This window comes from Chrysemys picta, chromosome 4, assembly GCF_011386835.1.
Source record: "Chrysemys picta bellii isolate R12L10 chromosome 4, ASM1138683v2, whole genome shotgun sequence".
Lineage (NCBI taxonomy): Eukaryota > Metazoa > Chordata > Testudines > Emydidae > Chrysemys > Chrysemys picta.
Window position 1 is genome coordinate 142,698,554 of NC_088794.1, and position 13,671 is coordinate 142,712,224.

At 44.4% G+C, this 13,671-nt stretch overlaps 1 protein-coding gene and 1 pseudogene across 4 annotated transcripts in view; one reads left to right on the forward strand and one right to left on the reverse strand.

The window, feature by feature from the left end:
- The window catches only part of PPM1A (protein phosphatase, Mg2+/Mn2+ dependent 1A), a 49,492-nt gene extending 40,984 nt beyond the window's left edge, over positions 1 to 8,508 (reverse strand). The window contains exon 1 of one of the 4 annotated variants that reach the window (XR_010600814.1): positions 8,181 to 8,500. The gene's annotated coding sequence lies outside the window, so the exon portion shown is untranslated. Of the gene's footprint in view, positions 1 to 8,176 lie in introns of all 4 variants that reach the window. The other 3 variants (XM_005285902.5, XM_042845187.2, XM_042845186.2) reach the window with 3 other exon arrangements.
- Positions 442 to 10,309, forward strand: LOC122172666 (ras-related protein R-Ras-like; annotated as a pseudogene).
- The last annotated feature ends 3,362 nt before the right edge of the window (positions 10,310 to 13,671 follow it).

Genomic DNA, 13,671 nt, shown 5'->3' on the forward strand with positions numbered 1-13,671 from the left:
ACAGGTGAGCTGAAGTTACAGTACGACTTCAGAGTTAGGAACACCAGAGTTATTAACTGACCAGTTAACCACACACCTCATTCGGAACCAGAAGTATGCAGTCAGGCAGCAGCAGAGATATTAAAAAAAAAAAAAAAAGAAGTACAATACTGTGTTAAATGTAAACTACTAAAAAATAAAGAGAAAGCATTATTTTTCTTCTGCATAGTAAAGTTTCAAAGCTGTATTAAGTCAATGTTCAATTGTAAACTTTTGAAAGAACCACCATAATATTTTGTTCAGAATTACAAACAACCTCCATTCCCAAGGGGTTCATAACTCTGAGGTTCTACTGTACTTTCATAACAAAGCCTAAGGATTTTCAATTCATAACCTTGCTTTTTAACCTTCAAACACATATTTGGAGCAGTAGAGCATACTGTTTTGCTATGACATATCGTCATGGCACTGAAGATGTCATCAGTGAGCTACGGATCTTGGGAAAGCCTTACTGGCAAACCTCTGAGATGTAACAATCTGGATGTAAAAAACTAACAAATTCAATCTTGATGTAAAAAACTAACAAAAACCTTTTTAAAGTGACCGACAGAAGAAAAATAATTGGCTGTGTGTCCTTTTTTGCTTTGTTATAATGTCTAAAGAAGGCTTTCATTATATTCTTTCTGCTTGTTTTTTACATTAGAAATTCAGGGCATGTCTAACCTGGAAGACAACACAAAAACTAGGAGTGAAAGTTCAGCAACTGAGAGGTGAAGACTGTTTAAGTGCAATGACTACTCTTTTGGAGAAATAACATTTTTGTTAAAGATTCCTGACCCCTGTTCTGTTCAATTAATGTGTGAGTGTAATATATATGTCCCAAAATCTCTGACACCCACAATCCAGCTGGCAAAACTGGGGAAGAATGAACTGTTCCTCATATTTCTAAAGTAAAAAGACAGGCATAAAGAAAACCATTAAAAAAAATGTTTTTCAGGCCTCCTCTGTAAATCAGAAAAGTTACCCCCAAAAGCCTTTTAAAAAACCTTTACAGTTCACCTTTAAACTTTGTTTGTTTACATCTTTAGACTTTACATTAACTAAATTTAAAATAGCGACTTCAAAAAATTCTAACTTTTTTTTTTACTCCATATCCTCAAGAATAACACCTTCTGAGAACAGTGTTGTATACTCTAAATGCTAGATACTAGTCCAGCGGTGAAAAGGCAGACTTGAGAGCCCATTTCTGCAGCTTGTGCCCAGAACACTAAGGTCTACAAGAATGAACACAAAAATGTAGTTATAAACTTCTTGTACATATTCAGAGTCCACTTACTTTTCACTCCTGTTAGGACTGTACAGCCAATTCAGCTACAGAAATGTGAGCTAGTTTCTTTTCAGTTTCACAAGTATACAGATATATTAACTAAGCTCTATGAAGATTATTAGTCATGATTCATGTGGCAGAAAGACACAGTTTGACCTACAGATTCCAGGTTGAATTTGCAGGGTCAGCAAGTTAATAAAAAGGCCATCTTTCCTTTCTGAAACAGAAGTCACTAAGACACAAACATGGAAGCATACATATGTCATCTTCTAGGTCCCAATACAGTAAAGCACTTAAGCACATAATTAACTTTGTAAATGTGAATAGTCCAACAGAAGTCAACAGGATTTCTCACATGATTAAAGTTAAGCACATGCTTACCTGCTTTGCTGGACGGAGGCCATAATTGCTTATCAGAATGTAATCACTTTATTTTTGAATTTCCTGGGTTTTGTAATGAACACTACATTATTTTAACAGGTTAAAATTCATTTTTAGAAATCAAGACCTCCTTACCGATATTGTAAACATCTTTAATTATTAAAACTGAGAATTAAGTGTCAAATTTACTTTTCACTATATTTGCATACTTTTGGCATTTCTCTAAACTCCAACACTAAAACTAGACTAGTAGTGTTCCTTTTGTTTCTATTAAGATCTGATTCAATTTCATTTTCAGATACTCTTTCATTACTAAAACCATAAGGAACATAAGGATGGCCACCCTGGGTCAGATCAAAGGTCCATCTAGCCCAGTATCCTGTCTTCTGACAGTGGCCAATGCCAGGTGCCCCAGAGGGAATGAACAGAGCAGAGAATCATCAAGCAATCCATCCCGTCGCCCATACCCAGCTTCTGGCAAACATAGGCTAGGGACACCATCCCTGCCCATACTGGCTAAAAGCCATTGATGGACCTATCCTCCATGAATTTATCTTGTTCTTTCTTGAACCCTGTTATAGTCTTGGCCTTGACAACTTCTTCTGGCAAGGAGTTCCACAGGTTGACCGTGTGTTGTGTGAAAAAAATACTTCCTTTTGTTTGTTTTAAACCTGCTGCCTATTAATTTAATTTGGTGACCTCTAGTTCTTGTGTTACTAGGAGTAAATAACACTTCCTTCTTTACTTTCTCCATACCAGTTGTCTTTTTTCCAAGCTGAGAAGTCCCAGTCTTATTAATCTCTCCTCATATGGCAGCCATTCCATACCCATAATCACTTTTGTTGCCCTTTTCTGAACCTTTTCCAATTCCAATATATCTTTTTTGAGACAGGGCAACCACATCTGCACACAGTAGTCAAGATGTGGGTGTACCATGGATTTATATAGAGCCATTATGATATTTTCTGTCTTATTATCTACCCCTTTCTTAATGATTCCCAACATTCTGTTTGCTTTTTTGACTGCTGCTGCACACTGAGTGGATGTTTTCAGAGAACTATCCACGATGACGCCAAGATCTCTTTCTTGAGTGGTAACAGCTAATTTAGACCCCATCATTTTATTTATATAGTTGGGATGTTTTCCCAATGTGCATTACCTTGCATTTATCAACATTGAATTTCATCTGCCATTTTGTTGCCCCGTCACCCAGTTCTGAGAGATCCTTTTGTAGCTCTTTGCAGTCTGCCTGGGACTTAACTATCTTGAGTAGTTTTGTAGCATCTGCAAATTTTGCCACCTCACTGTTTACCCCTTTTTCCAGATCACTTATGAATATGTTGAAAAGGACTGGGCCCAGTACAGACTCCTAGGGGACACCACTATTCACCTCTCTCCATTCTGAAAATGGACTATTTATTCCTACCCTGTGTTTCCTATCTATGAGAGCACCATCCCTCTCATGGCATGACTGCTTACTTTGCTTAAGAGCCTTTGCTGAGGGAACTTGTCAAAGGCTTTCTGAAAATCTAAATACACTATATCCACTGGATCCCCCTTGTCCACATGCTTGTTGACCCCTTCGAAGAATTCTAGTAGATTAGTGAGGCATAATTTCCCTTTACAAAAACCATGTTGACTATTCCCCAACAAATTATGTCCATCTACGTGTCTGACAATTTTGTTCTTTACTATAGTTTCAACCAGTTAGCCTGATATTGAAGTCAGGTTTACCAGCCTGTAATTGCCAGGGTCACCTCTGGAGCCCTTTTTAAAAATTGGCATCACATTAGCTATCCTCCAGTCATTTGATACAAAAGCTAATTTAAATGATAGGTTACAGACTACAGTTAGTAGTCCTGCAATTTCATATTTGAATTCCTTCAGAACTCTTGGATGTATACCATCTAGTGCTGGTGTCTTATTACTGTTTAGTTTATCAATCTGTTCGAAAACCTCCTGTAATGACACCTTAATCTGGGACAGTTCCTCAAATTTGTCACCTAAAAAGAATGGCTCAGGTTTGGGAATCTCCCTCGCATCCTCAATCGTGAAGACCAATGCAAAGAATTCATTTAGTTTCTCCGCAATGGCCCTATCATCCTTGATTGCTCCTTTATCATCTTGATCGTCCAGTGGCCCCACTGAAATGTTTATTGTAAGCACACAGGAGTATTTATGATTAAAAACTTTCATTAGATTTATTATTCTCTCATTTTTCAAGAAAATACTTCTATCGTTTTTGGTCAAATTTGACTCCAAGTTTAGTTTTGGTAAAACTATTTTTACAAAACCTGAGTTTTCCTTGAATACTACTAGAGAGAACTTATATAGTCATTTTCCACTGAAGATTTCAACAATCAATTTAAATACCCGTTAAAAAGTATTGTTGATATATCAACCAAAAAACAAGGCAGAAAACATCCTTTTTAATGAAGACCTCATAAAACACTAATACATGTTGGAATAACTAGTTTCTATACACCAACAACTGTAAAAGAACAATAAGGGACCTGATAAAATACATGTTAAATAAGTTACAAATATCTGCCAAAACAGCGATCTACATTGCCAGTTTACTGGATGAGAAATTTTAGAATTATTTTTGGACTGTATGCTATTTAGGGCAGAGATTCTTCCAACTGGGCAGTACAGTTGTCCAATAGCACTTCTCACCCTTCCCTGCATTTTGGTTCCCCCTCCTTTTAAATGTTCTTGCTAGTCTTATGATTTCAAGAATTTACCCCCTTATCTTGAATGCTTATGAAATCCCCTCCTACCTATACCACAACGTTACTCAGAGAAGCCATGGAAAGACAATCTCCCTATGCAGCCGAGACACGCATTGTCTAGGTATCATGAAATACAGCAACACTTGTTGGACTGCATTTCATGGACCTACAGCCCAACAAACATTCTCAGCCACCAACATCCTTTCAGGCACTATACTACATTTACAGAGGCTTTACACTTTGTACACTGGACTTACTACAGTGATGGGCACTTTACTGAAGGGACAGACAACTTAAACTTGACAGAAGTGAGATTTTTGACACCTAATATTATTATATCTGAAAGATGTTGGAGAAAAAACATTTTTAAAAATGTGAAGATGTGATCATAAAACCACAAAAATCTGCAAGAGAACAGAGGGACTTTTGCATATGAAAAATAAACCAGCTTTCAAGTTGACCGCCTCCATTTAAAGCACTGATATGACGATTTCAGTGAACCCTGGACTAAATTGCCAGGGCCACACATAACATGGCAGGAGCTGCACAAGCTTCCCTACACAGCTCTGCCAAAGCACTACCATCTTGACCTAAGGCATCTTTGTTATTCAAGTGATTGGTCTCTATAAAACAGCAACTCATGCCAAAGTGAACATTTTTATGGTGTGGATCAACAGAGCCTAGGATCAAGGATGGAACTAAACTTATTCTCATTTGTGACCCAAATAGCATTTGAACCCAAATTTCCACAAATAAAAACCTAGGGCAGTAAACCACTGAATTAAACAATAGTCGGATTCATTTTATAAAAAGAATGAACATTTGTTACAAATACTGTATGTTCAGTTGTAATAAGACTGTACTTCCCAAGATGTTAGAAGGCACTTAAAATGTCACAAAATAATTAAATAAAAGTTATGGACACACCTTTGTTTTACCCAAATCTTACACAATTTTTGCTGAGTTGATAAACTCAAAAAATCTTATGACATTAGAATAGGCCTGATTTTGACATTCACAATACTGCAAAATAATTAATCATGGTTATTATAGTTACATAAAGTTTATATTTAATTCATCTTTGGGAAGCAGATGCTTAATCTGAATTCCACTAAAATGGCAAAGTGTAATAAGATCTCTCTTTTATTGACAGCTGCAGTCTAAAACATATAAGTTGCATAAGTTTACAAATTAAACCACACCCAACTGAAATCTTTAAGAAGTATTTTGGGGCCATTAAAGTATTTTGGGGTATTAAAAGGCTGGTCTCAGCAAGAACGTGACTCAGTTTAACTGTGTTTAAACTATACTCTAGGTAAGAAACAACCAGCTTGATTTCACCGGGGGGGGGGGGGGGGGGGGGGGAACGAATCTTTGTATAATATACTGCTTGTAATGGAATTTGCATCAAACTATCAAGTGAATGCCTGTTCAGACATGTTAACTTCAACCAACTCTCACCAATCCCGTGATATCTCCAGCCTCCTCTGAGTTTTTCCACTGAAACATCTCTACAAACCTTGCCATAGAAAGTTCAGTAAATACTTTATGTTTTCCATATATTCACTTTTTAAAAAAGAATAAAAGCACTGAATACCGACCATGAAAAACTAAAATTTACCAGATAAGCTTAGTCCTCTGGAAAGTAATTAGCAAGAGTTAGGCCTTGTCTACATTAGAAAGGGTTTGCCAGTATAGCTATATAGATCAGAAGCATCTTATACCAGCAAAAGTGTTCTCACTCCCCCCCCCCCAAAGTTATATTAAGAAAAGGACTTTTTTTTTCTAGTCTAACTGCATCTACCCTGGGGCTTTTGCCAACACAACTGTGTTGGCTAGGGGTCTGATTTTTTCCCGTCCACTAGCTATGCCAGCAAAACTGAGTGTAGACTAGGACTTGGATACAAGGGGGCAGGTGAGAGGAGACCCCATAAAGCGAGAGAGATTCAGGAGCAAAACACTTGAGATGCCCAAACCCTACTGCAGGGAAGGATGCTGAAATTTCTACCAAAATGTTTTTCCTTCTTCAAGAGTTCCATCTTTATGGATGCTGACAGAAAGAATCTAATACTAAATATGAAGCTCCTATCCCCCCGCCTCATTCCAACTGTTGGAAGGGAACAGGAGCTTAAAGAAGGGTGTCTGGTACTTCACATCTTCCCCAACCCCAATTTTCTCACTCCTCTTTCCTCTGAATAACTCTCCAGTTCTTGCCTCTGCTGCTGTTCATAACTTTCCCAAGCAGGAGAAGGAATGTGAAACTGACACAGAAAGAACTGTGTGAAACTGACAATTCTTGATAGTTGCTTCCCCCAGGTTTCAACAGCAGTGAAACTTGTTAGTTTCACATTACAAAGGCTTGGCAAAGTCTGGAGCAGCAGCAGCACAGGAACAATTTTTCTGAAGACCCAAAAAAATACTGCACTGGTCCACATTTGGAAGGCCCTCTCTCACAGTCATAAGATATAAAACATTATTTTATAAATGGAAGCTTAAATTCTGAAAACACTGATGACTTAGGCCCCACACATGCCAGGGAAATCTGCCCCCTCATCACTGGTGAATGGCATGTAGAACTTGAAGCCTTACTGCCCTCAATGTCTTTCCTTTTAAGATAGGTATCTACTTCAAAGAATAACTCCTTTGTATGAAATAATGAGCCCTAAATCGTAATGTTATCACAATAGTGATTCTCAACAAGCAACAGGCTTTCTAACTTGTCAAAGGACACACCAACCCTAAAACTAGTCCCTGGTAAGCAAGACAGCAAAATTGAGGGGCCCTTATTGTTCACCAGTATGTATGTCAAAAAAATGCTTATCAAATCAGTTCTTTCAAAACTATTAATTTGCAGCACATCCTAAACACATCTCTGGCTAGTACAGTTCATGTTAGCTGCAGAAAAAAAAAAATTCTCAGCCCACATCTCTGACATTTAAAAAACCCAAACCAGCCAAGATTACCAAGTACGTCAATGGGCAATAGTTTTACAAGGGGCCTAATCTCTCCCACCCACTCTTAACATGGGAAATGTTGACAGCACATGCTTCATCTTTGTAACCTTTGCTTTGGTTCTCAAAATTGTTTTTAAAGACCTTAATATGTAATTCAAACTTGAAATGTGTTTCGATGGTTCGCCTAGGGAGGCGAGCCTGGAGGCGGCGGCTGCTATAAAAATAAGAAATCACTATCTGGGAGTGTTTGTGCAGCGACCCTTGGTGGGGTGGGGTGCTTTATAAATAGATGTGTTTCTTAATGGTGCCCTGCCCCAAGTGCTTTGGCGGCGGCGTGTGTGGGGGGTGTTTATAAGCATTATTAATGGAGCTCGGCGGGCTAGGGGCGCTGCTGGATGGTTACTTGCAGCAGACCCGGAGCCGCTCTCACCCAGGGGAGCGGAAGGGGGGCTGTCACCCCGCTATTCCCTACTCCGCAATGCGGGGCTGGACCCCTGGGGACAAGCCCCTGGTCACCTTCGGCCCCTTGAGTGCAGCATCCCAGGCTGGGACAGACTCGCTCGCAGAGACCGCCGCGGTGCTGGCTGCTGCCCGGGATGGCAGGTCCGGGGGGAGGGGGAGTCACACTCCCCTCCCGCCTCTCTCCGTAACCCCGCGCGGGCCGCCCCCGCTTGTTTACAGGCCCCGGGGCCCAGGCGGCGGCGCGGCCCTCAGCGCCCTAGCGTACTCCGCCCCGCCGCCTCCCGCTCGGCCCGCCTGGCCCGCCTCCCCACTCGAGCCCCGCACTGCGCAGCAGCACTTACTTACCCCGCGGCGGCGGCGGCCAAAGGCACCGGCTCTCCGGGGAGCGGAGGGAGGGCAGGGCCGCGCTCTGCGCTCCGAGGGGGCCGGCGTAGGGAGGGATCCGCGGCGGGGCTGGGCCGGCGGGCCGGCGGCCTCGCTTCAGTTCATTCACAGGCAGCTGCGGAGAGCGGCTCTCTGGCCAGGGGGAACCAAGAGCTCATCCCCCCTCCTCCCGCCCCCACCCCGCTCGCTCTCGCCCTCGCCCTGCTTCGAGCCCAGCACCGCCCGCCGCCGACTCGCGCAGCGCCACAGACCCCGCTCCCCTCCCTGAGCGGCACACGCGCGCTCCCGAGCCGCCGCTCTCTCTCTCTCCTTCCACCCCGCTGTGTGCGGCGCGCGCGCTCCCTGCCGTCCCTTCGCCAGCGCGCGCGCTCCCTCCCTCCTCTCTCAAGCCTGGGCCCAGGACAGCTGCGAGTACTGCTGGTACAGCCGCCGCCTCCGGCGCAGCGTAAAGAGCCCGGATGTTGGTTGAGCTCGGAGAACTGCAAGGGGGGAGGGGGAGAAGACTGTTGAGCTATTACATCACCTCCCGGCTCCCTACTGCGCATGAGCTGCCCGGGGTTCTGGCGGGGAGGGTAGTGTGTGTGTGTGTGTGAGAGAGAGAGACGCTGAGGAGGGGGGGATGGGCGGTATACCCGCCCAGCTCACTGGGGGGAGAGACAGCAGCACTATCCTGTGTGGGGCACCAGCCAGGACACAGAACCCCCCACATGCTCTCAGGCGGGAAATGGGGGAGAGATACTGTACAGAGACCCTCGCACACACACACACACACACACACACACACACATACACACACAACCCCAAGGGGATCGGTGACCTATGCTGCTGTGTGGTGTACAGGGGATCTAACCAGCTCAGACTGATATGATCAAGATACTCGCCTGCTCCGAGGCCGTGGCTGGGGACTGAGCGTAACATGCATGGGGAAACCGTTTCTCAGTCCCCAGAGAGGAAAAGACACTGTACCACACAGCAAAATATACTCCTTGCTCACTACATACGCCATCCCCACAGGGGAGGTACTCTGCAACGTACACAACAATTATACATGCACCCACACACGCACACCATTCCCAGTAACAACCCCTGCACACAAGCATGCCTTCCCCCTCCCCCACACCGCTCACAGTAACATCTCCCTGAGATAAAATATACAATCCCCCCCCCCCAACAGGGCTAACAAACGAATGTGGTCTCAGGTGGCCCTACCCGCCCGAGGCTCATGTGAGAGATGTCAGAATTGCAGGGAGGAGCTTAAAAGGGAGAAATCCAGCTCCAACTAGCTTGGAGAGTAGGTCCTGAGTTCATCCAGTTGTACTTCGTCTCTGACTATGAGCCCACAACTGAGGACTTCTGCATGAAGATTTGCAGCATTGATGGGACCCCGACCCAGCTAGACTTCCTGGACATGGCAGAGCATGGGGAGTTTGGGGGTCTGCAGGAGCATTACATATGCCTATGCTCATTTATGCCATCAGTGACCACAGCAGCTTCAATGAGATCAGCAAGTTCCACACCCAAACCTTGCAGATCAAAGACCAGGATTAGTTTCCCATGATCCTTGTGGGCAACGAGGCCAACCTGGACCTACAGCAGCAGGTGCCCAAAGAGGAGGCATTGGACTTCGACCAGGAGAATTGCATCCCCCTACACGGAGGGTACTGCCTCAACATGGATGAGTCCTTCCACAAGGTCTTCAGAGCCCTCCAGAGGTTCCAGGAGCTCTAGAACCCCCCGTCCTCACAGTGCACCCCTCCAAATAGAGTCTGAGAGCTGCCCCTGCTGCATCCTGTATGGAGGGGGGTCCTCCTCCCCCACGACCTCTTCACCCCAACACTGTGGAGGAAGAGGGAAGCCCATCCTGGATTCTCCTGGTGGCTGGGGGGCCAATGGGAGAGGGATGAAATATTCTATAGCAGATGATGGGAGCCCAGGTAATATTTTGGGATGAATCAAGGCAAGGATTCCTCAGGCAATTGATGCACAGCAACCCTGGAGGGAGGATGAATCAACTGAACCAACTTGTATTGGAAAAGCACCTTTACCTTAGCTAGGGAACCTAGTTAGGCCCACAGCTTTACAGAAGTATTCTGAGGGAAGAGAGGGAGGCATTCTGGAAGGGGTGGACTATCTGGGATCAGCCAGAGGGATTGGACTGGTGTGTTGAAACCCTTGGTCACTGCAGAGCAGAGGCCTAAAGGAGTGCTGGGACCCAGTTTAGGACCTACGGGGTGCCCTAGTATGTAGAAACATCAGTGACAAAATGGTGCAGACTGCAGGCATGACCTTCCCACCCCTGGAGAAGTGGGAAGACTGATTGACCCGGACTGTTGAACAACCTAGGCCTAAGGGTATGGTTTGGTAAGACGATGGCTACATGGACCTAGAGCATTTTCTGTAGTGGATGACTGAGGACCCAGCCCCATGTGATGACAATGGTTAAAGCCCGAGACTCAGACTGGACTCAAGGTGTCCAAACTCATCTTGGTGAAGCATTTTGCCCACATACTCCTGGCTGGGGATAGAGACTGGGTACTCAGACACTGTCCCGAGACACTAGCCAATGTAGTCTGGCTTATAAAAAACTATCTAGCTGCTGAAATGGCTTTGGATGTGTCATGCCAGAGACCACCTGAAGCCAACGGGGTCCCTCTATTCAAAGGAGAACCTAGTTGGGGCAATTTGAAGACTGATGGTCCAGTGTTGGGCACAGAAGTGCCAATCCCTAGGGGACCCAGTAGGGCGCAGGGCCCTGGATTGGTTCCCTGTGGAAAACCCCAGCCCAGACAAAGGCTTCTAGGACTACGCCATCTCTCAACCAGGGGGCGGGAGCAGACAAGTCACAAAGGAAGGGGTCACCTTGAATATTAGGCACAAGGCTGGAGCCCAGCTGGGGGAGTTTGCTTCTTGTGTGGGTGCACAGGACACTTGTCTCGCTCTTGGCCACATGTGGAGTGTGATTATGGACAGATGTGGATGGTGGAAAGTCAAACCCATAAGCAGACCCTGGCTAAACTAACTATCCCTATTTGGATAAATGGGACAGAGATGACAGGCCTGGTGGATTCGGGGCATGATCAACCCCTGATTTGGGACTTAGTTTCCCTCAGGGCTATGAGGTTTGGGACCATCTTTCTACAATGTATTCTTGGGAACTTGAAACCTTATCCCAGTGCCCACATGCAATTGACAGCAAACATGAAGTCCCTTGTAGTGGAGCTGCCCCCAAATGCTAGTCTATGCCATTATCTTGGGATGGAATTTGGAGCATTTCTCAGAGGTACTGGGAGAATTTAAGCCCCCGGAGGGGTAAACTGAGGAGACTCTGGGAAGGGAACCTGGATATTGGTAGGTATAGGTGAGGAGCTGGACCCTGAAGAGGTGGGGTCCAGCCCAGCAGAATCTCCCACAGAGGTTCTCCCTAATAATGAAACAATATTGGTTCCCCCTATTGGACCCTGAAAGGGGAGGGCATCATAACTAGAGGGACTGACTTCATGAGGGATCAGAGGGAGGACAAAACCCTGAGCTGAGCCTATGACCAGCTCTCAGTAGTCAATGGTGAGGTAACACTGGTCTACATTTTTGAGAAGTCGTCTGCTTCAGAGATAAAATGTGCTATTTATTATGTATTTTGATGTGCTGAATTCAAATATGACAATTAAAACAACTGATTGGCTACTGTTTCTAAGATATTTAAGTTTTTACATTTTATGTCTATGTATATTGTGTAGATAGTAAGAGTTTTAATCATAAATTGTAAACCTAGGTCTTTTCATGTGTTTATGGTTGCCTTACATGATAATATTTCACCTGTCCTGTTTATGTAACACTTTAAAAATCAGCAAAAGGGTTATATAAATAAAATTTATTATGAAACAAAAGGCAAAAAACTATAATGTACATAGTTTAGTCCTATTCAGTGTCTACTCGGCGCTTCTTGGCTTGTCTCTTGTATTCATTAAATGGAGCATCTCTTGTCACTGTCCAGCAATAGTCTGCAAGCATTGATGGGCTCCATTTGCCCTGATAGCGTTTCTCCATTGTTGCAATGTCCTGGTGAAATCGCTCGCCGTGCTCGTTGCTCACTGCTCCGCAGTTCGGTGGAAAAAAATCTAGATGAGAGTGCAAAAAATGTATCTTTAGTGACATTGCAACCAAGGCTTTTGTATGCCTTGAGGAGGTTTTCCACCAACAACCTGTAGTTGTCTGCCTTGTTGTTTCCGAGAAAGTGTATTGCCACTAACTGGAAGGCTTTCCATGCCGTCTTTTCCTTGCCACGCAGTGCATGGTCAAATGCATCATCTCGAAAAAGTTCATGAATCTGAGGACCAACAAAGACACCTTCCTTTATCTTAGCTTCACTTAACCTTGGAAATTTTCCACGGAGGTACTTGAAAGCTGCTTGTGTTTTGTCAATGGCCTTGACAAAGTTCTTCATCAGACCCAGCTTGATGTGTAAGGGTGGTAACAAAATCTTCCTTGATTCAACAAGTGGTGGATGCTGAACACTTTTCCTCCCAGGCTCCAATGGCTGTCGGAGTGGCCAATCTTTCTTGATGTAGTGGGAATCTCTTGCACGACTATCCCATTCGCAGAGAAAACAGCAGTACTTTGTGTATCCAGTCTGCAGACCAAGCAAGAGAGCAACAACCTTCAAATCGCCACAAAGCTGCCACTGATGTTGGTCATAGTTTATGCACCTCAAAAGTTGTTTCATGTTGTCATAGGTTTCCTTCGTATGGACTGCATGACCAACTGGAATTGATGGCAAAACATTGCCATTATGCAGTAAAACAGATTTAAGACTCGTCTTCGATGAATCAATGAACAGTCTCCACTCATCTGGATCGTGAACGATGTTGAGGGCTGCCATCACACCATCGATGTTGTTGCAGGCTACAAGATAACCTTCCATGAAGAAAAATGGGACAAGATCCTTTTGACGGTCACGGAACATGGAAACCCTAACATCACCTGCCAGGAGATTCCACTGCTGTAGTCTGGAGCCCAACAACTCTGCCTTACTCTTGGGTAGTTCCAAATCCCTGACAAGGTCATTCAGTTCACCTTGTGTTATGAGGTGTGGTTCAGAGGAGGAGGATGGGAGAAAATGTGGGTCCTGTGACATTGATGGTTCAGGACCAGAAGTTTCATCCTCTTCCTCGTCTGACTCAAGTGAGAATGATTCTGGTGCATCAGGAACCGGCAGTCCTTCTCCGTGGGGTACTGGGCGTATAGCTGATGGAATGTTTGGATAATGCACAGTCCACTTTTTCTTCTTTGACACACCTTTCCCAACTGGAGAAGTAACACCATGCAGAAGTAACAATTGCTGGTATGATCTGTTGGCTCTCTCCAAATCATTGGCACTGCAAAAGGCATAGATTTCCTTTTCCTGTTCAACCACTGGCGAAGATTTGTTGCTCAAGTGTTGCAGCATATGTGTGGG